General features: G+C 34.7%; 1 protein-coding gene and 1 pseudogene across 48 annotated transcripts in view; one reads left to right on the top strand and one right to left on the bottom strand.

The window, feature by feature from the left end:
- The window catches only part of LOC145252497 (uncharacterized), a 957,520-nt gene that overhangs the window by 925,399 nt on the left and 5,879 nt on the right, over positions 1–26,242 (bottom strand). The window lies entirely within an intron of this gene.
- Positions 13,576–13,694, top strand: LOC145252877 (5S ribosomal RNA; annotated as a pseudogene).

Genomic DNA, 26,242 nt, shown 5'->3' with positions numbered 1-26,242 from the left:
ATTGAATCACATTTTTTTTCTTACATTAAAATTTTATTTTTAATTATCATATTTTATCAAAACCTAATCGGCAAAACATTACCACTGTCGATCAAGAAGAATCTATCATGCATGTATACACAGTGTGATGATGTATGAAAGTGAGACTTGGCTAGTGAGAGTTGAGGACATGTGTTGCATGGAAAGAAATGATATGAGAATGATATGATGGATGTGGACTGGAAGTCTTCAAGACAGGCTTAGATCTGAGGAGCCCAGAAAAAGATTAAATATGGATAGTATAGGGAGATGTGTACAAAACAGAAGATTTCGTTGGGATGGTCACATTGCAAAACAAAAAAAAAAAAAAAAAAAAAAAAAAAAAAAAGAGTTCTTTAGTTCATAAATGCAGAAGAGTTGAGGTAGGAGAGTCGGTTGACAGTGGTAGGCCAAGAAAAATAAATATTGGAGAAAGCTGGATTTGGGAGGAAGTGTGATAAATCAAGATTTGCTAGGGATAATTTTTAAAAATCGTCCGCAGACACGCCAACATATACCTATTTACTTGCTTTGCCACAAGGGCATAGTTAGACACAAGGTCGTTTTTGTTTTTTATATGGGTAACATCCAGCTTCCCCAAAAGGGACACTCTAGATTGGTACAGAAGTGGATATTAAACAAATATGATGATAATCATAACGCTTATAATTTAATCTCACTCTACAAGAGCTGGACTAACAATTTTTTTTTCTATAGAGTCACCACTGGTCAAGGCCCGGAACCACTCAAGGATAATGGTTAATGAGTGTTACAAGAGACAACGCAAAGATGATCAGCAATGGTGGAAATTGGATAGAAATTAATTATTCAAGTGGACAGCTCAACATTGGACTCCAAAACAATAAGGCTATATTCAGTCAGGAAGTAGTTCCATGATATTGTGTTCAACAGAAGAGCAGTTCTGGGGTAAAAAAAAAAAAAAAAAAAAGCTTTGCTCATAAAATTTTCATCTAATTTTAGGCACAGATAGAGAGCAAGGAAAATTATCGAAAGTGGTTGTAGCTAGATGAGGGCCTGCCGCCAGTGTCCCACTATGAGTGAAGTTCATTAGAGTACCTGCCATGAAACTAACGATAGTTACTTTTTAATATCTTGTAAAAGTGACATCGCTAAAGCACAACGTTTCTAACATAATACACAGAAGAAAACAATCAGACAAATCTAATTATTTAAAGTTATGTACAATTAAAAATAATGTTTGTGGCTTGATAATGCAGTTGTACTGAACGACATAATTATAGTTCTTAAGAGAACAGCACTTAAACGTTTGTTTAAAATGTGATTCGATTACATTTAAATTGGATAATTTTTCAAATAACAGCCATTCAACTGTATCCATACAGTAATAGAAACTAATAATTGGATCCGTTTTTTTGGGTTTTTTTTTTTATTCCAAGAAAAATACTTCACAAGATATAATATTAACACACATACACAAATGCGACGCTCATTGTTTGTTTATAAACAAGTGGTTAGAGCACTGTAAAAGTGGTGGACAAATGTTTGTTTAAATAGACATTTGGCGAGATAATTTACAAGTGCTGCTCCCGCTGACTGTCAACGTGATGATTCTAGGTTCAATCCTCGGCTTGGGAGAGGTGCTAGTCTAGCGGCACTGATGAGTTGTGATACAACGAAACAGGACTGTATGTCGATGACTACAAATATATAAAGTGAAAATGTGTGTGTGTGTGTGTACATTTCTCTACCAAATAACTGTCAATTTTCAGTCTAGAGACTAGAGATTTGACATAAGGGGTATTGAGATTTAGGAAAATACTTTTAACCGGCCAGAAATTTGGCTGTCAAGGAGTCAAAGTTCAACGATTATACCTTTGAAAACTCTACCAAACTCCTCCACCAATTTTGGGTCTAAACATTTGAAATTTTAAATGTAGGTTACTTCAACATGGATCAAACTTTATAATTTGATCCGACTCCAAAAAAATGTGAGGAGGTCAAAATTGGGGTCAAAGTTAAAAAAATTTGATCTCTGCCGTCTCTACCAAATTACTCAGCCAATTTCTAGTCTAAATATTTGAAATTTTACATAAAGGGTATTCAGAAAAGGATAAGTTTTTAATCGGTTTGGGTTAAGAATTTGAGCTGCTGAGGGGTCAAAGTTCAAAAGATTTGATCTTTGTGGTGTCTAGCAAACTACTCAGCCAATTTTTGGTCTAAACATTTGAAATTTATACATAACGGGTATTCAGACATGCGGCAAGCATTTTAATCAGTTTTGGGGCGAAAATTTGACTACCAAAAAGGTCAAAGTTGAAAGAGTTAACTTTGCAGATTCTACCGAATTTCTTTGCCAACTTTGGGTCTAAAGACTTGAAATTTTAGATGTAGGTAACTTGGCATGTGTAAAACTTTGTATTTTGAATGTAGACGAAAATAATGAATATTAAGGGGGTCAAAATTGGGGTAAAAGTTTAAAAAATTGATCTCTGCGATCTCTACGAAATTATTCAGACAAATTTGCATCTAAACATTTGAAATCTTATATAAAGTGTGTATATATATATATACACACTAGCAGTTCAGCCTGGTTTTGCTCGGGCCTTATATACTGTTCATAACTTGCCCTACGTGTGAATACACTTTATATATAAGATTTAAAATGTTCAGACACAAATTTGTCTGAGTAATTCCGTAAAGATCGCAGAGATCAATTTTTTAAACTTTTACCCCAATTTTTTACCCCTTAACAGTTATCATTTTCGTATCAAATAATATATATATATATATATATATATATGAAACCTTTTATTTAATCCACAGATGTCATTTTTTTTTCTACTAGGTCTTAAGTAATACTTGATCTTTTTATTGCCACCATGTGTACTGAGAATTGAACCCTCCAATATCCATTTGAAACCGATTAATAATAAGCATTTTAGCCATTGCGCCACAGGTCGATCTGTGTACACAGGTTTTGATTTGTTATTTGGTTAAAACACTCGACTAGTTACACCCACTATCTACGATTTCCTCCCCCATCTATCTGTGCATAAATCTAAACACAGATTACATGAATAAAGCTTCTTTCCCAGAACTACCTGCTTGTGAGACATTGTTCTGCTGGCATGCTTCCCAGTTGAATACAACATGGTAGCCTTCAACTCCAATGTAAACAAGTTCTTGTTGAGCCGTCCCCATAAATAATCAAATTTTACCCAATTTACACCATTAATGATTACTACACAACCACCTTATATTCATTAACTCTTATCCTCGAGTGGTCTTTGGGCCTTGATAAGTGGTGACGCCTAAGTAAAAAAAAAAAAAAAAATGTTGAATGAAATTAAATTTATAAATATAAAACAAATGGCTGAAAATGGACACATTTAAAAGATGAAGATTTAATTTGTGTGGCCTTTAGTGAATTTTTAATGAAACAGACACCACACACGCACCAACACATGATTCAATGACAGAAACTACTTTTGAAGTTCTGTGTTTGTCTGGGTAAAGGAGAGGACTTCTCTGGCACACGGAAAATTCCGGAGAGTCTGAATTGTTAGAAACCTGATCTTTGAATTCTTGAAGTCCAAGATTTGGACAGTTTCTCTAGTAACAAAGGAAACGTTCCACAATGCTCGACAAATGTCAAACTTATTTCTTGCATTAGCTTTGTTTAAAATAAGTCACCCAGATAAGCAGAACTAAAAGCACAAAGCAATTAAATGACAATGACAAGAAGTGTAGTATCTGTTCTGAGGGAGACAGGGTGGAGAAGAGAAAAGGTTGCCCTAAAAGGACGGCACAAAGAGCCTAAAAGTGGAAGAAAATCACATGATTCTGCCAAGGAGAAGGGTTCTTTCTTTTGACCTGATGAAATCGATGAGAATAACAGATGCAAGACATCGTTGTCTCCAGCCAGCCCCGGCAGGGAAGCAGAGCCGGTAGTGATGTAGCTGAAAGTCTGCCCATCCTGTTATATTTTATCGACCTCCGTTCATTTTTCTCTCTCTCTCTCTCACACACACACACACACACACACACACACACACACACACACACACACACACACACACACACACACACACATTTGTTTTCATAAAAACGGAGGTGGAAAGACGTAAGAACTTGACGACGTTTCACCCGTTTAGTGCGGGCTTTTTCAAGAGTAAAAATGAAAAATGTTCACTAACGGGAAGATTAATCAAGAGTATATGTAGAGGGAGGAGGAGGGGGCAGTATATTTGCTCATATGTAAATAAAAAGGAGATTACATATATTTACACATGTATATACAATATGTGCTAAAAAAAAACAACAACAACAACAAAAAACAACAACAACAACAAAAAACAACAACAACAACAAACACATTAGTTTTCTATTCTTGTTCTATTTTAAATAAAACTTTAAAACCAAACCAGTGTTTGTGTGGTTTTCGATCAACACCCGAATACAACAGCATTGACGAAACCTGGGTTACCACAGAAAATGCTCGATGGTATAATGTTTAAGCATCCGTGACGTTATGAAAACATCCAACACTGATGTTATACTTCATTGTTTCTGATTTTAGTCAGTGAAGGAGAAATTCTTCTAAACGGAAGCAATTTTGATTTTTGTCTCAATCCAAAGTGTCTTTTTTTGAGAGCTGGATTTTCCACACATTAAAAACAGACATTGTGTCTAGCTCTGCCCTCGTAGGGAGGCAAGAAATCGGGATAATAACAAATAAAAAAAAAAATCATTAACAAATTTAGTCTATTGGAATAATTATCCTGTTAAGCAAAGAAAACTTTTTTTTATAAATGAATCACCACTCATCAATGCTAAAAGCCATTCGAGGAAAAGGATTAATAAGATAGATGGATTATCAGTTTAATGAAGAAGAATACAGTGAGAGGATTTAAAATAATGATTAGAATGAACAAATTATTATTTGAACTATTGTTTTCATCTTGAGTGTTATCTTCACAACATTTCGGTTGGTGTAACCTCCGACTTTCTTCAGTTTTTCTTTTTTTGTCTTAAGTTGTGACTTAGTAAAAAGGAAATTAGAAATTAATCTGCTTTTCGAGTCCAGAGTTATCTTCCCCTGAATAACTAAGCTTTGAGTATAATAGTCAGCAGTAAGAAGTCCCCCTTAAAGTCCAACTTTTCCTCACAGTGGTAGGGGCGGTGACAACCTAGTAGTGTTAGAGCTATGTCGTCTGGAACCCTGGTTCAAGATGGGGCCACCCATGGCAGAAATCTTTGGTACTAAGCGAGATTAAGGTTACAACCCAACTAGCGAAAAATCGAGGTGAAAACATCTTCAATGGACTTGGATACAATCAGCTAAAATGAAAACCCGAAACCAAAATTCATAGCGTTCTAGCCTGAGACATTATCGAATCTGCCATTTTCAATTCGATGAGAAATAGCTGGAAAAATTGGAACTTTATGGAGTATCGGAAAATTTGCGCCTATTTTCTGATGGCAAAAAACGATTCTATTAATCGTTTTTTTATTTGATTTTGTTTAAAACAAATTCTCCCACAGCTTATAGCAATAAAAAAAATAATAGATATTGATTTTATATTTATTCATTTATTTGCGGACTATTATCCTCATTTTTCCACCATTGATAGTAATGATAAAATAATATTTGTTGACTAACAGTAAAACTAAAATCTATAGATCATTCCCCATAAGTGCATCGTTATATTTGAAAAAATATCTGCATATTTAATGTGTTTTTACAGTAATCGGAATAAAAAAAGAACTTTATAGTTAAACATTTAGATATTTATAAGAATCGGAATTGGAAAAAATATTGGAATCTCCCCATCACTAGTATATATATCCACAACTGATTCTTGTAGGCATTTTGTCTGAATATAAACAATAACTGTTTTCTGATATTTTCTAAATTCAAATCGTTGTTTTGCTTTTGTTTTCAAGCAACTATTTTGGTCATTGTTCCTTAGACTCTTTCAATAATGAAATCAAAACTACAAGTCAAATAATATATTCCACTTCAATATATATATATATATATATATATGTATATGATGGACTCTCCCGTCGATTTTGATGTACGAAGTTGTTCGGAAATCCACACAGGGGTTTTGTTTATAGCAGTGAAGGCTTTGTGTAAAACCAACCACACTTTTTGGTACAAGTGCTAATCTTCGTCGATGCAATGACTGCTACAAAGCAGAGCAGACAGTGGACCTCAGGTTTTACATCAGAGTTTACTTCTCCTAGATGCATGTCTTAACGAAGACTAGGGGTGCATCTTTCCCAGTAAATTAAACGTGCTCCTAGATACCAACCTGGAAATTTCTATGTTTCAGCACAGTACATACAGCACCTAGCCTTCCCAAATGGTCACCCATCTAGTACTGGCCAGGTTCATCATTGCTTAACTTCGGTGATCTGGCGAGAACCGGTGTGTCACCATGATTGTGTCGTATACATATACACCATTTTAATTTGTTACAACTTTGTTCCTAATTTCACTCAAACAATACTTTATTTGTCCAAGAATTACTTTCTAACTTCCTTCTCTTCCTGAAATAAATAAATAAATAAATCCTCCATTTTGCCTATCAAAATCGGTACTTCCAAATCATTAAATCTTGCCTCATGCCGACTGTTATCTAACTCAAACCTTCTCTCCAAGAGGAAGCGCGCGGAGTGATTTACAGACGTATCTTAATAAAGCCATTATTTTATCTAGAAACAGATGTTTTCACTTTAGATTGCTTTGCCTTTGTCCAACGAGTGATGTACGTACACCGTTCAGCCACTCTAAGACATCAGTCTCCATCTTTGTTCTTTGAGGAGGAGGAGGAGGAGGAGGGAGAGAGAGAGAGATGGATGGATGATGTAAGTTGATGTTCTTTCTTTCTTTCTTTTTGTCTCTTTTTTTTTTTTTATCTCTACTCTCGTCAGATTCCACCACAAAACAAATAAGGAAATAGGCGAACTAAGCACAGAAAACGTAGATATATAAAAGGGAAACTCTCTATAAACCACGGCTGGAAGACACGCACAGACTTTGCAGTGTTCAAAGTCGCTCATGAAAACAAGTGCAAAAGCCAGTATTTATTTGCCACTCAATGGGCACTTCTAAAGAAGCACTGTGCCTTTTGCTTTTATTCATAGTCCAGATGTCTGTATACAAAGTTACAACATTGTCCATTGTCTTTACAAAGAAGCAACTATGACGATGGAGTCACATCTGAAAATATATTTAAGTCAGTATCGTTGTAACAGAGTGTAGACGCACATATGTTAGCAGCAGCAAAAGCCAACATATGCAAATGACCGAGCCGTGTACGAAATGACATCATAGCAAGGAAGAAAAAAAAAAAAAAGTGGCCCGAGAAGGACAGAAATAGATGTGTTACACACCTGGGCAGAGATCGACGTGTCCTAAACATGGACAGACAACGAGTTTCATGTTTTCAACATGGCAGAGTCTTGTTAAGCACATTGGAGTATGAGAAGACTTTTGAACAAGAGACAAGGTGTTATTTTAGAAGTACTTGTAAATAAATGTCTGTTTCAACTAAAAAAAGGAAAAAGAAAGGGGATTCAAGTCAAATTCTTTCCTTGCGCCTGTCTGCATACAACGTGTGGGTCTCAAGTGTAGACATGTAATGACTAGGGCTGTGACAACAGAATATTTTTTTCATTCTTTTGACTCTTGGGTATATATCCGACATAGACACTTAATCAACCGAGAACCACATCAGTCTATATAAAAACATAAGATATTAACGGATACACACTCAAGAATCAAAACAATGAAAACAATATGCTGTTGTCACAGTCCTAGTAATGACTACAATACACCGGGAAGCTGATACGAATGAAATGATGAATTGCTTACTGTAACGATGACGACAGTCGATTGGTTGTTTTTGTTTTACCTGCATACTAACTCGTTTGGAGTTATTTACAGTAATTTTGGGGAAAAAAATTTTCAAGTTCAAATATTTATTAATGTTTTTTATCTATTTATTTTTTTTTTTTTTACAGCATATCAACCATTTCTGCAACTATTTCTGGGTTATTTAATGCTGAATCCCATAATTTTACAAAAAAATTTTATGCTTAAAGTTCTTTATATCTCCAAATATTTATTTATGGCATTTAGTTTAATGGTTTTGGAGAGAAAAAGTGTTTTGTTTTTTTACTTTCCAGAGGGCATTGTCAATGCTGATGCAAAGATAAGCTCGCTCTACTAAGCTAGAAAATTACTCTCATCAGAGAGCATCCTATATCTTTATAAAATCATCACCCATTCAGGGAGTATTGCTGACATGTCTCGGCTGATGCCTCTACCACTAGTCTTTCACCGTTAGACAGGGTAAAAGAAAAAAAAAAAATTAAAATCTAATAGATCCTACACTGTCGGCCAATCTCCAAACTCTGTCCCATCACTGCAATCTTGCCTGTTTTACAAGAACTTTAATACTTAGAATGTGCTTTGATGAATTCATAGCACTTATGTTCCTTTCACATAAACACTCCCAACTAACCCATCAAACAGCAAAGTCCCACCCCTTGATTATTGAGTTCACTAGATACCTGAAAGCCTTCTACTCTAACAGTTTCTTCCCTCAGACTGCTGGACTTTGGAATGCCCTCCCTGTTTCCTGCGTCTCTGACTGTTTTACAGCACATCAACCCTTTTAGGATTATTTAATGAAAAATCCAGTTATTTTTGTAAAAGTTTTTTTAGGCTTTAAGTTCTTTATATCTTCAAATATTTAGTCATGATGTTTTGTTGATTTGAATTTGTTATTTTTGCTTTGCAGAACATGATTGCGTTTTGCAAAGACGGGGAAGAAAAACAATAAAATCAATGTTTAGTAAACTTTACAATATAAAGCTATTTTCAGACAGCTTGATCTGATAGCACCGGATTAACATGAAGGGGTTAAGATTAAGGGATTAGATGAAGGGGTTAGATGAAGGGGTTAAGATGAAGGGTTAAGATGAAGGGGTTAAGATGAAGGGGTTAAGATGAAGGGGTTAGATGAAGGGGTTAGATGAAGGGGACCCTTCTGTTATGCTCTAACAAAAAACTTAATTTTCCTTCACAAATATTTGGTTTTTCATATCAACATTCATAAATTTATTTTACAATATGCTTGGAGAAATACATACATACATACATGCGCACTTGCACACACATATACATACATACACGCGTGCACACACACACACACATACGCACGCACACATACATACATGCGCGCACACACATATACATACATGTGTGTGCACACGCACACATATACATACATGCACGCATGCACACACACATACGTACACACCTAAAAAGCTGAATACATGTCACTTCTGTGCCTCAGTCTAGAATTCTAAGTAAAATAAAAAATGTTGTCCATTCAGCTGACATTCAGGAGAAACTAGACCTCCTCAAAATATATCGCATGCACAATTCTAGGATCCCTCCAAAATATATCACACACATAATTCTACTCCCCCTCCCCCCCGACCCGAAATGAGAAACTATACGTAAGTGCACCAGCCCATATGCAGCAACAGCACTGCATGCATGAACGAATGATTGCGTATAGGGATACAGATACTTTAAGGTTTGTAATTTTCTGACAGAGTAGAGAGCCTACAATTCTTGCAGCAGAAGATATCTCACTACTGATGCAATTCTCTATCTATATAAAAGCCAAGTACGTCCAAGAATGGAATACTGCTGCCATATCTGGATAGGAGCTGCTAAAAACAGCCTATCCTGCCTTGACAGAGTACAAAATAGACTTCGTGGCTTAGTGGGGGATGCCCTTTTCTCTACCCTGCAACCTCTCTCCCACAGAAGAGACGTTGCGAGCCTGTCCTTGTTTTATCGTTATTTCCATGGCAGGTGCTCGTCTGAGCTCCAATCTATGGTCCCCCCTCGCCAATCTTTCACGAAAAACACCAGTCTAGCTGAATCCACTGTGAAAAATTTTCCCCACTCTTTATCTGTGCCTAAATCAAAACATGGATTCCATGAACAAAGCTTCTTTCTTAGAACTGCACGCTTGTGGAACTCTGTTCCATCTGCCTGCTTCCCACCTGACTACAACTTGGATGTCTTCAAGTCTAACGTTAACAAATTCTTAATGAACTGCCCCCTTAAGTAAACACTTCATCAAATCTCCACACTAACGTAATGTACTTGCAATAACCCTTATCCTTGAGTGGCTTCCGGGCCTTGGTAAGTGGTGACCACTGTGTAAAAAAAAAAAAAAGAAAAAAAATATTTGTTTGAATTCATGTTGCCTGTGATTGTTAAGCCGAGAAGTTTGAACAAAGAACTCTTGGATAGCATATTATTAGTCATGCCAATGGATAGCTTTAATAATGCAACAGAATCGAGTTAACATTTGGGTGCAGCGTAAGTGTGATGCCACAGACTCAAATACATATGTAGGGATGAATTTCAAGAAAAAGCGGAAGCACGAAAGGAGAAGAGAAAGAAAGGAAATTGCAGCTGGTAAGTTGGTGAGCAACGGTCAGCAAACGCAAAAGTCTGTTCTCTCTCCCAAATCCTAAAAAAAGTCAAATTTTGTAAAACAGGTACCCTGTACTGATAACGAATAGCTGCTTTGGTTACATGAAATGGCAAAATAAATACCTTTGTCTTCCACCATAAAAAGTTGTGTTGATGTTATCATTTTCTTTTGCGACCAAGTCTACATACAACGTAAGAGAGAAATAGACGACTAAGAGGCGACTCATTAGTAAATAATTTTTTAATTAAAATATACTTCACTAATAAAAAAAAAAAAAAAAAAAAAAAAAAAGAAGCTTTTTATTGTCTGGTATGCCCATTAAATCACACACCTTGAAAATTAAACTCCTAACAAGAGATATGTGTGTCAACTTAACATACCAATTCATATTTATGAAGAATTTGGTGAGTAATAGAAAGCTATGCGCTATCTTGAAACACTCCACACCAGACTTCAAACTTCTGACAAAATTAAATTCTCTTCAATCAAAACTGCAAAATGTCTGACAAAATGGTTTGGAATCCAGAAAGATTTTGGTAAGACAGATTTGGCAATTTAATTCAAGTTTCTTTTTTTCTTTCTTAAATACATAAATTGGTTACCATATTTTGACAGCTATTAGTGTTGGGACGATTAATTAGCATCAGAATAGAAAATTTGAACTTTTTAAGGTATCGGAATCAGTATCAGAGAAAATTGTGCCAATATTCTGATGCTAAAAGCGATTTTTGTAATATTTTTTGTAACTAACCCCTTCTCAAAGAAAGAAAATGAATCCTGGGAGGGTGAACCTCTTAGAACTGTACGGAACCAAAAATATACCTCAGTCAACAAGGAACAAGCCATCTCAACACGGCCCAATACTCTTTTGAATTTGGTGCTGAAAGAGAACAACCCCGCACACACAATCCTAGAATCCTCCTTGAAATATATTGCACACAAAATCTTAGGATCCTCCCCAAAATATATCGCACGCACAATTCTATGATCCTCCCCGAAATATATCACATGCACAATTTTAGGAACCCCACCCACCAAAATATATCACATGCACAATCCTAGAGTTTCCTCCGAAAATACATCACACAAAGACTACTAGGATCCCAAGAATATTGAAGGTTCCTTATTTTAAACTCTTCCGATATTCAAGAGGTGTTGATTCTTCAGAAATTAAAAAAATCCGACTTCTCACATCTTTACTAGTCAGACTCCAACACCCGGATGTCGACTATTTTCGTACGTGCATTAGTCAGATCTAAAAATTCCTTCATTGCTTGAGCAACCTTTTGTTGTTTGCTGACATTTACAAAGCCTGAAGCTGTGGACAAAACAAGGCAATCAGCCAAAAAAACCCACCCACACACGAAATACAGAAAAAAGTATATAAAAACAAAAAAACTAAAGCATTTATAGTTACATCGGATATGTAACTCGACATCATTGTTTTACTCAGATGAGATATCTTATTGACATGAATACATGAATGACTACAGAGCTTGCTATAAAATAATCTCTGTATTAATACTATTGTCACAATCGACCTACCTACGTATCTAATTACGTCATGTCGTAAAATGGTACTAATTAATAAATGCTCTCCTTTTTTTTTTTGCTCCTTTCAAACTTTGAATACATGATTTAGACATTGGAAGTAAAAGTAGATATGACTATCGAACTATCTCGACTCAGTATTGGAAAATGAAATGATATAAAAGAACAAAATCTTATTTGTATTATTTAAATTCTTCGGATTATCGTTCTTATCTATAGTGTTATTTTCACAATATTTGGATCGATGTAACCTTCGACCTTCTTCATACATATCTTGTCAAATTCTGGAATCTTTCTGTCGATTTAATTAATCTGCACGGAATTTTGAATGGCACCGTTTTATTTAACTTATAGAAGCAGCATGCTCTCTTAAGTGTTGAGACATGTTGAACAGAGTGCAGTCCCGATACTGAGTTTGAAGTATTTTCCAGTAACAAAGATAGCGGTTAACAATCAATGCAGTCTCATGACATAGCCAACGGCGAACTGATTGAATCCAAAATTCGACAATTTTTATAGTAACTTTGGAACATTTTCATTGGTTGGTTTAAAACAGCTGGTGATTATAAAAAATGACTGTCGAAATCATTGGTCTCATACCCCTCACTAGGAGTCAAAAACAGTTTACACTCTCATTCCATCAGCCATGACTGGATAGAAGTCCCAAGTGATACATGATTGCACAATCTTAGGATTCCCACCAAAATATATTGCACGCACAATCCTAGGATCCTCCCTTGTTTTGATCGATGTAACCTCCGACCTTCTTCAGGTGTATCTTGTCAAACTCTGGAATCTTTCTGTCAATTAATCTGCAGGGAATTTTGAACAGAACCGTTTTATTTAATTTACAGGATCAGCATGCTCTAATTTCCATCAGCCATGACCGGGTAGAAGTCTCAAGTAATTTAAGTCTGTTGCTTTTAATTTGTGTCTTAGAAAAAAATGTCTGGAGAGTTTCATGCGAGTTGTTTGGTAAGAGGTGTTGCATGATAGTATAATACTTTCATATGAAACAACGGAAGAAGTTCTACTTGTTACGTTAAAGTCTTGAAGGAATTGGTATGGAAAGTAAAGATTTGGGAGCGAATGTTACCAAAGTTATCAAAACCAAAGTGATGAGCAGTGGTAATAGGATTGGAAAGAATGGATGACGGTTCTTAGATTAGTAGATGTAATTCTGTAAAGAAATTAACAAAATTCCTCTTCTATAACGCCATAATGAACACAGAAAAATCTTAGTTTCAATGGTTTGTCTCAGTTGTCAAAAATTCAACTGCCTGTCTTTCTCAATTCGTCTTTCATAAAATAATTGTGCTCCTCATCTACATATGAGGACCAACTATCAAGAAATAAAATAACTACGAACAATTTCTATTTTTTTTTTTTTACTCAGAATCGAATGCTCAACATACAAAAATAGTCCACAGAGTCTTAAAAACTAGTAACCTTTCATTTAATTCTCTATTGTTACACTAAGTAACAAGTATACGGCATAATCACGTTGACACACCGGTTCCCGTCAGATCACTGAAGTTAAGCAACATTGAGTCTGGTCATTACTAAAATGGGTGACCAATTTGGGAAGTCCAGGTGCTGTATATAGGAGGACATCGACACATCCCTGCAAAAAGTTGCAAAAACCTAACGTCATCATCTCCCCTAATGGCGATATATATGCGACTGGGGACCGCTTGTGAATTTGATACTCCCATGAAACTTCCTCCTCCAGAGAGAGCCGATTAAACACTGAATAGGGTTGGTGCTGACTGCATTTTTTTTTCAAAAGTAATCACCCTTCATATTTCCAAACCACAGAACAACTGAAATAACTTCTTCCAACTGAAAACATGGGAGGAAGTGACAAAGATGGATTTTAGAGAAAAATCGAAAAATAAATACCTGACCAGAGATAGGTTATTTTGGAGATAAATTTTAAAAAAGACACCCAAAAGATACCAGCTTGTAAAACAAACATTAAACTGAATATGCTGATGCCGATTATCCATTTACTTACATATATATAAAAAAAAAAAAAAAAAGATTCAATCTTTGTATGAAATTCTTTTTAGTAATTTCACAAGCGGCTGGTTCTATTGAGGGCATAAGCAAAAAAAAAAAAAAAAAATGACCCTAGTCTAACTAACCTATTTGTCAGACTAATTATTATCAGAAAGAAATTTAAGCAATATAAATTATATTTGGTCCAGTGTTCTCCATAGGCTCTGGTCCATTGTTGGTCTGATTCCTCTGAAGACATCACATGATTTTGAACTTGGCAGAATACATGGGGTAGGATTGCTATTACCTTCCCCAGCATAGTGGCATCTGACTCACCTGCTTGCACCTATCTGTTGTCCTTAGATCATCCACACAGCTGCAGTCGAATAACATAACTTTTAATACCATAAAACCGTTGATTTGCTAGAGATTCATTCTCCTCCATGGCCATCCAACGTCCTGCTGCTGACGTCATCAGAGTTATCTTCTCCTAGATGCATGTCTTAACTAACACTAGAGGTGCATCTCTCCCAGTGATTTAAAGCGCATCCAGATACAAACCTGGAAATTTCTTATGATTTGGCATGGTACATACAGTGCCTAGCCTTCCCAAATGGTCATCCATCTGGTACTGGCCAGGCTTATCGTTGCTTAACTTCAGTGATCTGGCAGGAACCAGTGTGTCAACGTGACTGTGCAGTAACATAGTTGAATGACAAAAAAAGGGGGTGAGGGAGCAAGTCCGAATTGAGTATTGATTTGTTAGATGCATTGCTATTTAGGTCTGACTTTGTGAATCCAACAAGATAACTTTACATATTAGATAAAACCAATCCATTTCATGAGAGGATAACGATCAACATCTGTGACACCACTTAAATGAAACATTTTCATAGAAAGAAAATAAGTAAAAATCAATGTAGATCATAAAGTGTTATTAAAAATTCTTTGTTGAGTGATTATTATGAATATTTCCAACTTTAACCTAAGATATAAAGTTATCTCGTTATATTTTAGTTGGACCTAAATAGCATTTAAGCTGACATATAAAACTTTATTTTTGACTAGTCAAGGAGAGAGCTTGAATGCCTACAGCAGAGAGCTGGAATGCCTACAGCAGAGAGCTGGAATGCCTACAGCAGAGAGCTGGAATGCCTACAGCAGAGAGCTGGAATGCCTACAGCAGAGAGCTGGAATGCCTACAGCAGAGAGCTGGAATGCCTACAGCAGAGAGCTGGAATGCCTACAGCAGAAAACTTGAATGCCTACAGCAGAAAACTTGAATGCCTACAGCAGAAAACTTGAATGCCTACAGCAGAAAACTTGAATGCCTACAGCAGAAAACTTGAATGCCTACAGCAGAAAACTTGAATGCCTACAGCAGAAAACTTGAATGCCTACAGCAGAAAACTTGAATGCCTACAGCAGAAAACTTGAATGCCTACAGCAGAAAACTTGAATGCCTACAGCAGAAAACTTGAATGCCTACAGCAGAAAACTTGAATGCCTACAGCAGAAAACTTGAATGCCTACAGCAGAAAACTTGAATGCCTACAGCAGAAAACTTGAATGCCTACAGCAGAAAACTTGAATGCCTACAGCAGAAAACTTGAATGCCTACAGCAGAAAACTTGAATGCCTACAGCAGAAAACTTGAATGCCTACAGCAGAAAACTTGAATGCCTACAGCAGAAAACTTGAATGCCTACAGCAGAAAACTTGAATGCCTACAGCAGAAAACTTGAATGCCTACAGCAGAAAACTTGAATGCCTACAGCAGAAAACTTGAATGCCTACAGCAGAAAACTTGAATGCCTACAGCAGAAAACTTGAATGCCTACAGCAAAAAACTTGAATGCCTACAGCAAAAAACTTGAATGCATACTAGACACTATTCATCGAGTGTCTAGGGTTTCTCTGTACAGGGGTTTGTCAGAACAACCTGGCATGAGGATACTTTTCCATACAAGTAAACCCTGACTAAATATTCAAAATGACATTTCGTATTTGCGGCCAAAATAAGATCTCTTCAGTGTGGATATACATGAGGAATAGTGCACCTTCTCCAAATGCTGTTACTTCAAGTAACCACACAGAGGTAGGTATTCCACCAGACTAGATAAATTCTTGTCCTGGAATCCAATAAAACCAAGAAACCACAAGAAAGGTGTACTATAACACATTTAAATGGTTGATTAGGGAGAGGAAAAGTATGTTCTCAATTTTTTTACCAACTCAGTGTTCGAAAGATAAAAAACTTTAATGGAATATTCGAATATCTATGTATCTTGTGTAGAGATTAAGTGTTAGCCCCCAAAACGGGGGCCCGTTGAGAATTTCGACTGAACTAAAATGAAACAAAAACTAATCAATTTTCATTTATTACTGTTGTACAATGTTAGTGGCATTATTTACAAAATTATGTAGATCCATCCAAACAACTGGTAATATAGAAATATTTTTAAACTAGTGGGACCTTTTTTTCTTTTTTTTTTTTTTTCACATAGGCATCACCACATTATCAAGGCCAAGAGGCCACTCAAGGATAAGGGTTAAAGAGTGTACAGTAGGAATTGGACAATATAGTAATCATTAGTAATGAAAATTTGGTAAATTTGATAACTTATATGGAACGGCTCATCAAGAACTTATTTACGTTAGACTTGAACACAACCACATTGTAGTCAGCCGGAAAGCAGGAAAACGGAAGACAATTACACAGGCGTGCAGTTCTAAGAAAGAAGCTTTGTTCATGGAATCTACGTTTAGGTTTAGGCACAGATAAAGAGTGGGGGGAATTATTGATAGTGTTTACAGCTAGACGAGTGTTTCTTGTGAAAGTTTGGCAAGGGAGGACCATAGATTGAAGCTCAGTCGAACACTTTCCATGGAAATTCTACGGACTCATATGTAATATATTGATGTTAGCATTCTGTAGATGTTCAGTGTAAATGAAGACGCTCTGATATTATTGTAGCTTTTTTTTTTTTTTTTGTTAAAACTGCAAAAGTATTTATCTAAGCTAGCAGGGACGCCTGGCGTAGCCCGGTTGTTAAATATGCTTAAACATGATATTTTAATTCTCGCAGACTTCATATATATTATTATAGAGTTAATATTCTATCAATTTTTATATAGTATAAAGTTGTGATTTAAAAAAAAAAATATATATATATATCCATATGACTTGGGTGCATTAGCTTGAATTGAAACCGAAATAAAAACTTATAAAAACAATACATATACATATATATATATATATATATATATATATATACATATACATATATATATATATATATACATATACATATATATAACTTCAGTTCCTTCAGCCATAATCGAAACAGAAACAAAAATTTATGAAGAATCTTTGGTAAAATTACAAGAAATGGAAGTACATAACTTACATAATTAAACGACTCGGATGTAAGCGTGACACAGAAAATAACACACATGCCATCATATTAAATATATAGATAATGATAAAAAAAAATCTTTTGAAAAAACAAGGGCAATAATTCATTTTAAAAGTGCCCTTTTCAGACGAATGTATTATATATTATATACCCCACCAAGACACTATATTTTTGCCATTTTTTTTTTTTTTTACTTGAGCACCTCCAATTTTGAACTATATTCAATTTAGTGTCATGCAAAGGAGGTAAATGGAGGTTAATGTTGAAGGTCTTTGTTAAAATCAGATATCTCTGATTTTTGTGAAATTTTAACAATAGGTATTAAATACCAATCAATAAATATTCCCCAATTTTCTTTGAAGTATTTAAAATGTTTTTAGGGACAACTTAAAAATGTCTGAGCACAACCTCAAATTTGAAAGTTCAAATTATTATGGCTGTGTAGGCTGTTTTCATCAAGACAAGCACATTGGTATGATTAACAAAAAGTGTATTAGCAAAAATATGTTACAGAAGTAAACATCATGATTCTGAGGCCATAACTACCATGAATTGCTGTATCGATGCTTAGATATAATCATATTTATAGTCTCAAGGTAAGTCCATTCTTCCAGAAATAGGTATATCAGCTTATCTCTTATAACATTTGTACACAGAGACATCAGAAGTACACATCATTATTCTGGAGCCATAACTGCTACAGGTTGTGACTGTATTGCATTTGGGTAAGTCTATTTATTCCTAAAATAGATCAGTTTACACCATAATGAATTTTCGCATTGAATTTGGTCCATTATCATAAGACATCAATAAAACAAGATTCACTGAAATTTAAATTTATTTTAATGCCTTTTAGGCTTAAGTCTCAATTTCTAGACATATTCTAAAGTCAAAATCATTATAACACAAAGTTTATCTTGATTTTAATCTTTGTAAGAGAACAGAAAACTAACTGTGCCTAAATCTAAACGCAGATTCCATAAACAAAGCTTCTTTCTCAAAACTGCCTGCCTGTAGAACACTGTTCTTCTGGTCTGCTTCCCAGTTGAATACAACATGGTAGCCTTCAAATCCAATGTAAACAAGTTCTTGTTAAGCCGTCTCCATAAACAATCAAATTCTACCAAAGTTACACCATTAAGAACTACTACGCCACCACCTTACATTCATTAACCTTTAACCTCGAACGGCCTTCAGGCCTTGATAGGCGACTGCCAAGTAAAAAATTTTGTTCAAGAGATTAATTTTACTTGTCCTGGGACACATATTTTTCCAGATCACTTTAAAAAGACGGATCAAATCCAGTTGCTTACTAGGCAGTGGCTGTAGTAAAGTTGATACCAATATGGACTGATGAGCTGGACATAGTGTTGTCTTAGCAACATTTCTACAAACCGGAACCGGAAAATCATTTATTTTACAAACCAAGAATCCATTTCAATAAAAAAAATAAATAAATAAATAAAAAATAATTTTTAAAAAATTGTAAAATATCAAATGAGATATTTAACAAAATTTGATCTACAACGGTTGTTTCAAAAGTAAAAAAAAAAAGTTGAAGAGCTATGAAGATGGGAGTGGTATTATTAAAACGAGCAACGCTTGTGTTCCATAATTTATTTGCAGAGTCACCATCATTCTCAATGCACTTTTGACAGGAATTCAATGACACAACTCTGATTCTGATGCACGTCCATGACAGGAGTCACTTTCTAGAGTCTCTCACCATCAATATCTGTAACAAAAAGATGAAATTTTCAAATCATGAATGCAGAAGTTCAGTCATCATAACAAAGCAATTCCACCTGATCCATTCAGGCAAAATAATACAAATAAGAGGCATTACTTTTGGAACGCTCCTCACATTGTGAAAGTTTTTTAAATGAAGACTTAAATTTGGATTATTCAAATTACTATTCTTATGTTGGATGTTGTTCTCATGTGGACTCAAGGTACAACGGATAAAGTATTAAGTAATAATCAGTTCTAAATTAGCAGTCTTCAGGAGGATGGTTCAAGCTTCACTACAGGCAATACTGACTAAGAGTAAAATATTTTACTCAGTAAAGTCTGACTGAACAAGAACAAACTACTCTCATGGATTAAATAAAGGATTTGGTTCAAAATGTCATATAGGTTCCTGAGTTCAACAAGACTCATGGATTTGGCCTCAACAAAACTTACAGGTCTGGCTCAAAATTCTATATAGATTCCAGAGTTCAACACCTGAAGAAATTCTGAGGTTTCATTGGATGAAACATAACCGCCAAGATCAAAATTCCATATAGATTCCAGAGTTCAACAATACTCGCTATCCAGCTCAAAATTCCATATCGATTTCCGAGTTCAAAAAGTCTCAAAGTCAAAATTTCATATAGATTCCAGAGTTCAACGCCAAAAGAAATTCTGAGGTTTCACTGGATGAAACATAAACGCTAAGATGAGAATTATAGTTCAAATAAGCAAAATAATCCAAAATTTAATTTTTATATCGCTATTGTATTCACAACAAAAAAATATTTTGAGTGTTGAATTGAAAAGATAATCGAAAAGGGAAATACCCAAAGAGACATAATTCTAAAATAATAATTAAATCAGCTCCTCCTTCACAAAATTATTTATGTGTTTTTTTTCGCAAGTTCAATCCCTATCTAAAGCAATTACTTTGTTCACCTGCTTGGCTGAAAAACTTGACTTTCCTGTTTCAAGCTGCCTCTGCCATCTGTGACTGGGGCACAGAACGAGAAAAACACGTGGCTCAGCTCCAGGAGATCTTCCTCACAGTCAACATCTCCCTTGTTGCACCATAGGGGGTGGGGAGAGAGAAAAATATATCGCTATCATATCTGTACCGGTATACTTACCACCGTCATTACCTACCAATTATAAAGTCTGAAGTTAACGCCATTGAATATCCAGATTTTCAAAATAATGCATCAACATGAATAAAGATTTACCTTGGTGATAGCACTGGAGCACAGGGTGGAGAAGGTGCTAGTGTGATTACAAGAGTTAGGAATGGATAGCATAAGTTCATGAAACTTCTATTGAGCTAGAAGACTACTCACACCTGAGAGTTATCTTGTACCTTTACAAGGCCATGCATGGAGTATTGTTGCCACATCTGGACTAGTGCATCTACCACTAACCTCTTCGTCTTGGATAGGGCTCAAAAATGAGTTTCCAATCTAATAGGTCCCATTTTGTCAACTAAGCTCCAAACCCTGTTCCGTCACCGCAATGTTGCATCTATGTGCCTGTTTTACAAATATTTTAATGGAATGTGTTCTGATGAACTCGTTACACTTGTGCCCTCTCAACATACATATCCTCGACAAACCTGCTTCACAACAAAATCACACCCCTTCACTATTGAGGTCCTTAAATGCCAGAAAGCTTTCTACTTTATCAGTTTTTTTCCCTCTAACAGCTAGACTTTGGAATTCCCTTCTTGCTACCTGCTTCCCTGACTGCACTGATATGCAGAAGTTTAAATGTAAAGTAAACTAACATCTTAATCTTTCCTAGGCATGGTCCCAAATAGTAGCCCTTTACGTCCAACTGGCGATATGCATACTTAGGAGTGAACATAAGAAAAAAAAAAAAAAAAAAAAAAAAACGAATCAGCAGAGCATTACCACTGTTGACCAAGGGAAGCGTATGTAGAGTGATGGTGTATGGAAGTGAAAACTGGCCAGTGAGGGTTGAGGATATGCGTTGCATGGAAAGAAATGATATGAGAATGATACAATGGATTTGTAATGTGAATTTTAAAGACAGGCTTAAATCTGATGACCTCAAAGGAAGATTAGGCAGTACAGAAAGATATGTGCAGAACAGGAGACTTCCATGGTATGGCCAAGTTGAAAGAATGGATGAGAGTTCTTGGGTTATTAGATGTAGAACAGTTGAGGTAGCAAGTTCAGTTGGGAGGAGTAGGCCACGGAAAACATGAGGAGGAAGTGATAAGGATAAATTTAAGTGAAAGACGGATAAAAACCTGGCCAGCAATAGATTAGTTAAAAGTCCATTTCTAAAAGCCGTCCAACACATGCCAGCATGTAAAACGGACATTAAACCGATTATGATAATGAATTAAAATCATATACAATATTCTCTCGCTATTCGCCAGGGGAGGGGAATACATTCTTTATCCCCCCCCCTCTCCTGTGAATAGCAAAAAAAAAAACAAAAAAAAAACTGAATATTGGATGCAGTTTTAAAACGTCTATGTATGAGATTATATACAGTTCTAAATGTTCCCCAAACACTTTCTAAAGACATTCTTTCTCATTAATGCAGTAATCTATATATTAATACGGTAGCACGTGTGTTTATTAATTTTGTGTGCCACGCTTAAATCCGAGTGACTGTTATTTAATTGTTATAGACTTCCATTTCTTGTAATAAAGAATTTTACCAAGAATTCTTCATAAGTTTTGGTTTCGGTTTCGATTATAGCTGATGCACCCAAGTCATATGAATATATATATTTTTTTTTTTTTGAAATCGCAAACTATACAATGTATAAAAATGGATAGAACATTAACTCTATAATAATATGTACAAAATCTGCAACAATTAAAATATATTTAAGCATATTTTACAATCAGGCTATGCCGGGTGTCCCTGCTAGCTTGGATAAATACTTTTGCAGTTTTAACAAAAGAGCTACAATAATATCAGAGCATCTCTATTTACACTGAACATCTACAGAATGCCAACATCAATATATTACATATGAATGAGTCCGCTGTGGAATTTCCACAGGCCCCACTAATAATGTAGTAATATTACATGCCGTTATGTATTTCACTAATATAGAAATGATATTGTAAGTTCATTTTAATTTTTTATTACAATAATATTTTAATTAAAAAGAAACTAAGTACAGGAGGACAGTAATACTGCATTTACCATGCATACAACATGTGTATTAGAATTGATAGATAACAGAACATTATATATATATATATATATATATTTACGCAGGAATCACCATTTATCAAGGCCTGGAGGCCGCTCAAGGATAATGGTTAATGGGTATCCATTAGTAAATTATAGCGTAGTAAACATAAGTAGTGGAAATTTTGTAAATTGGATTACTTAGGGGGGGGCGGTTCATCAAGAACTTGTTTACGTTGGACTTAAAGACAATTAGATTGTAGTCAGCTGGAAAGCAGGCGTGCAGTTCTAAGAAAGAAGCTTTTTTCATGGAATCTACGTTTAGATTTAGGCACAGAGAAAGAGAGTGAAAGACAAACTTAGATAAATACAGTACGCACAGTTCAGGTAATAATAAGCCAGTACAATTCAGTAACAATATACAATTAAAAATAATATTAATACACGGTCACAAAAAAAAAATATGCACTCTACATGCACAGACATGACAGAAAAGGATAAACACCCACAGAAACAGTTTATTTCAATAAACATATAATTTATAGAACAAAATCAAAAATAAATGGTCACAAATTTATTAACTAATACTGGATTGACATTCCCTTTGCTGTTTTTAATGCTAGGAGCCTTCTAAGCATAACATTGATAAGTTGACATATATTATCTTGAGGAATTTCTTGCCATGCTACCTGAACTGTTCTACATTTAATAACTCAAGAACTCTCATCCATGCTAAAAGTTCAGGCTTAGAAGATAACTTCCTTTTCTTTTTGTGATGGTTCATGTCTAATATGCCCCAAAGTTTTTCAATTTGGTTAATATCCAGGGACTGACTTGACCATGGAAGTTTATTTATCACTCTTAAGTTGTAAGTCATGTTTAGTTTCAGAACAGTTTCCGATGGTTAGTTGTTCTATTCAAGTCCTGAGGGTGACTGGTCCTCAGCAGACAGTTCATGATCATGAGTTGTAAGCCGCAAAAGATTCTTCCCGTGTTGACACGGAGAAAAACACATGCAAGGTTGCTAAAGAAAAAGACTTAATTTTTATGGAGCAATTGTGGTTTCTGATTGGTTGGTAGCAGAACGTGAATTAATTTGATTCGTCAGTTCCTAGCAGCATCGTTTATAAATAGAATTTTCCAACTGTGAGGGACCATACCCCTATTACGCATCCAAAATATTGCAACAATCCCATTTTGGATCAACCAATGTTGTGTCACCCTTATAGAGTGACAAGTATCCCAGTCTTCCATAAATAGGGGAGTTAACTTGGTTCATTTTACCACTTGAAAATATTGGTAGGAGTCCTTCATTTAACCTTGAAACATATTTAGTAGTTAGTGTTTCCTTCACACTTCACCAGGTCTGATTGACCAGCACTTCAAATTGCATCCCATACCATAACCGAGAAACCCACATTTTTCAGCATTGGCTGCAGTCTTTTTAAGTCAAACTTTTGTGGAGGAAACCTCCATACCCATACCCTACCAGAAAATTATACAGATTGATACCGAGAGCACTGTGGAATTTTCATGGAGTCCTACTAGTTAATAATTATTGTAAGATTTTTTTCTCTTGCACAAAACTCTGGTACTACCAGATCAGATTGTCTGAATATATTGGTTTTTTCCTGTCCCTTTGCAAAGCCCCCCCCCCCAAAAAAAAACTGGAGGGGGGGGCAGGTAAGTACTTTTTGACGGACCGTCTTTTTAAAAATCTACCAAAAATCAGGTAATTATCCGATCAATACGAAATTTTCAGCGATTATTAAGAGAAGAATGAACTTTATAACAGTCTACTTATTTTTCATAAACGATATTTATATATATATATATTTTTTTTTTTGCTTACAAGCCCCCCTTGTTTTGAGGGGGTACAAATATGCTTAAAATAATCATCTGAAACTGAACACAACATATTGTGTTGTTGTAAGGGACAGAATTATAGATTTAAAAAAAAAAAAAAAAAAATTGTTTGCATACCTTATTTTGACGTCTGAATATCAGAACTTCGATTGTGTTTAATTATCCCGCTTTTGAGTTTTGAAGTGTGAAATTCGGTGAATATGTTAAGTAAAATAATTAATTTAAAGTTAAACAAAACAAAAAAAATTTTTTTTAATATTTATACGAAAAAAGCCATTTTAAAATCTTTGATAAATAAATTAACAATTTTTTTTAGCGAGCCGAATAATGCATGATCCTTATTAAACAGGGCATGCTTTGAAGAATCGATACAAAAAAAAAATTCGATAAATATTGTGCCCTTTGTGTTAAAAATAGCATCATTTTTTCGATCCCGTTTGAAAACGTTTGCCGCCTTTCGACTACTGTGAACCAAACGCGCTGAAATAATTTTTTTTTATTCTGCTTTAAATTGCCCCCCCCCCATTTTGGGGAGCCTGGCCCCCACACACACACACATTAAAAACCAAACTCATACAAATGGTCACCCATCTGGTACTGGCCAGCCTCAGCGTTAATAATACATTGAAATTATTGTCACTGAAAAATAAGTTTTTTTTTGGCCTGTTAGGTTTACCATAGTTTGCTTTTTATTAGCACAAACGTAAACATTGTCTAGATCGACTTGAAGTAACTGGTTGCCAATATGAATAAGTGGAATTATTTGAAATCCAGGTACTCATATTATAATATTTTTGCATATTCTCATAGAAAATCATCCTAAATCTTAGTTAGACAACAAATAAATAAATTAATTATTTCAAAAACCTTTTTTTTTTTAAAATATTTATGTACGTTTTTTGTGCAAGACAAAAAATGTCAATTGTTAACTTTTGGGGAAAATTTAACATTCAAAATTTAATTAAAAATAGTAGAAAAAGTTTTACATTATTCTGTTTTCTATATGATAAATTTCAGGGTTTTATCTTTCTGGAAAAAAAAGTTACTCAGAAATAATGGATTTTAATAAATGTAATTTCGTTTTAAAAAACAACAACAACAACAACAACTTGATTTTTCGGCCATTTTTGGCGGTGCCTAATCCAAACACTTGAATAAATATTTGAAAATATAAAGAATTTAAAGTGTAAAACCTTTTGCCAAAATTACAAGATTCAACATTAAATAATCCAAACAGGAGAAAAGGAAAAATAGAAAAAAGAAGTAAAGAAAAAAGAAGTAAAGAAAAAAGAAGTAAAGAAAAAAGAAAGAAAAAAGTAAAGAAAAAAGAAGTAAAGAAAAAAGAAAAAAGTAAAGAAAAAAAGTAAAGAAAAAAAGTAAAGAAAAAAGAAGTAAAGAAAAAAGAAGTAAAGAAAAAAGAAGTAAAGAAAAAAGAAGTAAAGAAAAAAGTAAAGAAAAAAGAAATGAGAAGGAAAGAAAAAAGAAAAAAACAAGAAAAAGAAAAAAAGAGAAAGATAAAATAAAGAAAATGAGAAAGAAGAAAAAAGAAAGGGGAAAAAATGAAAAGAAAACGGAAAAAGAAGAAAAAAAGAAAGGAAAAGAAATAAAGAAAATCAGCGGCATAGGTCATCAGGTAAAAAAAAAAAAAAAAAGAAAAGAAAATGGTGACACTCGGTAAAGGTTTTCAGGGTATTTAATGACGAAAATCAAATTAGTTAACTTAACTAGTTGAAAGGATTAAATACTCCTTGTCTCTGGAGACTTTTCCAATAGCTTAGTTCAGAGAAACATAAAAGATTTTAATTTTATGATATGAGCAGTGAGCACTACACGAACGGATACCGTTCTTGAAAAATTCAAAATAAAACTGATTTTATAAAAGAAAATAGCAATTACATAATTACGATCTATTTTATTTTATTTATTTATTTATTTATTTTTTTGCATGTTCTCACGCGCGGA

The sequence above is a fragment of the Euprymna scolopes genome, chromosome 29, assembly GCF_053919585.1.
Source record: "Euprymna scolopes isolate OS-2025 chromosome 29, ASM5391958v1, whole genome shotgun sequence".
NCBI classification, from domain to species: domain Eukaryota; kingdom Metazoa; phylum Mollusca; class Cephalopoda; order Sepiida; family Sepiolidae; genus Euprymna; species Euprymna scolopes.
This window is presented reverse-complemented; position numbering and strand designations above follow the sequence as displayed.